Genomic DNA, 2,450 nt, shown 5'->3' on the forward strand with positions numbered 1-2,450 from the left:
GAGGGCACCACTGAGGTGGCAGGAGGTCCCCGGGTGGAGAAGCCTTGTGAGGGGGGAGTGGCCCCGGGAGGGGTGCAGGGCTGCGGTGGCGCAGGCAGCTCTCCGGGTGCCCGGGCCAGGTGGGCAGTGGCGTCCACCTGGTCACAGTCCGGGGATGGAGGGCAGCTTGGAGCCACGACCCCTCAGCACCCGCTTGCAGGGCTGGGTTTGAAACCTCCCTCGTGGTCCAGGGGATGTGACTCTGGTCTGCGCTGGGTGCCCGGCCCTCGTGGCGCCCGGGCTGCCAGAGCAGTTGCTGCGACCCCAGGCCCAGCTGCCTTGCGCTGGGCTCCCTGGGCTTGGGGGCCTTTGAGGAGCACGGCTGTGACCCCCAACAGACCTAGCACTGGCCTCACGGGGGGGTCTGCCTCTCCTCCCCTGGCCCTGGGCAAGGCCGGAGCAGGTCTGGGGGGAGGCTGGGCCTGTGCCAGCACCTGCCCCACGTGTGACCCCACACGGACCCGCCGGCACCTGGAGAGAAACCAGCCCTGGGTCTGTGGCAGGTTTTCCAACGCTCGCTGTGTCCCCGCTTGGCTCTTCTCACAGCTGGGGGTTATACAGACTTTTATCTGTGGTCCTGACTTGGCGTGTGTGGCCAGTCCACATTTATCCTGTGATTCAGCAATGAACCGTGCCATGTACGTAACGTGTGGCATGGCCTGGGTCTCCCATCCACGCGGTGCCCGTGCCCCACTCTGCTCAGCTGGCAGCAGCAGATGCAGACAAACGCCTTCCTCAGGGGGAGATTACAGAGGAAGGAAGGGAGGGTGAAAGTGCGGGTGATGCAAAGTCTGCTCTTGGCCGCAGTGGCCTGCCCAGAGCAGATACACTGCTACCGTGGCATTCGTGGAAGTGCTACCCCTCGGGGGGGGTTGCAAATATATTTCGTAGACACTAGGGCTGGAAGGGACCCCGGAGGGTCATCGAGTCCAGCCCCCCGCCCAAAGGGCAGGAAGTCAGCAGGGGTCATAGGATCCCAGCAAGGTAAGCATCCAGTTTGCTCTTGAAGGTGTTCAAAGTGGGTGCTTGAACCACCTCCAGCGGAAGGCTGTTCCAGACCTTGGGGGCTCGGACAGTAAAGAAATTCTTCCTTATGTCCAGCCTGAAACGGTCTTGGAGGAGTTTGTGACCGTTTGACCTTGTCATCCCTTGGGGCGCTCTAGTGAACAATCATTCCCTCAGCTCCTGGTGAACACCCCTGATAAACTTATAGGGGCCATCAGGTCCCCCCCGAGCCTGCGCTTTTCCAGGCTGAAGAGTCCCGTGGCTCTCAGTCTCTGGTTACATATATAAAACTGTACCTCTAGCACCCTGCCAAGTGACCGCTGTGGTTCACGGGGCAGACCAAAGCACACTATGACAGTTAAACCACAAAAACCGGTTACACAATTTGCACTGCACACCCATCTCCATTTCCGTACCCCCCCCCAGGCCCGCTGCACAGCGCACGGAGCCCCGGGGCCGGTCCCGGGTGCAGGGTCTCTCTGGCACCGGGGCTGGTGCAGAGCCCAGCGTGGGGGTCCTGGCCCTCCTGCTGCTGCTGTCTGGGGGTGAGCCCGGACAGGGCAGGGCAGGTTCCTGGGTGTGCAAACACAGCAGCGACAGCGCTCTGGGTTCAGACCCCGCAGGGAAGGGGCCTGGTGCCAGGGTGCTGCCCCTGGCCCTGGGGCTGGCAGTGGGAAGTGTAACCCAGGCCGTGTCGAGCGCTGCTGCCTGCTGGGCTGCGCCGACCCGGGACTGCTGGAGCTGGCAGGCCTGGACCCTTCTCACAGGCAGCGCCTCTTGCATCAGGCAGCGCCACGTCCCCGGTGCGGTGCCCGCAGGTGTCCTGTCGCAACCCATCCCACCTGCGGTCCTGCCTGCCAGCATCACAGCCCCGGGGAGACGGGGTACCTTGCAGGGAGATGCTTGGGGCCGTCCAGCTGATCAGCACCATCCCTGGCTGCGGGTGTCACGGTCCCCAGGCTGGGGTGCGCTGGGGGCCCCTGTGGGCCCCGGGCAGAGGCAGCAGCGGGAGGGGGGTCTCGGGGCCAGAGGGAGCAGCTGGTCCTGAGTCCTGCCTTCTCCCCCCAGCCATTGGACGTGCAGGTGCCCCCGTCTTCACCACAGGGCCCAGGCGTCCGTGCTGAGGAACAAGGTCTCTTGGACCCCTACTGAACGAGGGGAGCAATTAGTGACGGATGGGGGGACTAGGCTGAGCTCCGTGCACCAGGCGCCGCTGGGGTGCCAAGGAGCCACGGTGACGGGCCGACAGCGCCCATGTAGGACAGGTGTCAGCACAGACTGCTTCGCCGTGCGGGCGGCCTAGGCTCCGGGCCCGGCGGTCTCTCCCCCGCCCGGGGGCGGCCCTGGCCGGGGCCAGCTTGTCGCTGTCCAGGCACGGGTCGGACGCGATGATCGCCCAGCGCCCG

This window comes from Alligator sinensis, unplaced genomic scaffold (genome assembly GCF_000455745.1).
Source record: "Alligator sinensis unplaced genomic scaffold, ASM45574v1 scaffold859_1, whole genome shotgun sequence".
Taxonomy (NCBI): domain Eukaryota; kingdom Metazoa; phylum Chordata; order Crocodylia; family Alligatoridae; genus Alligator; species Alligator sinensis.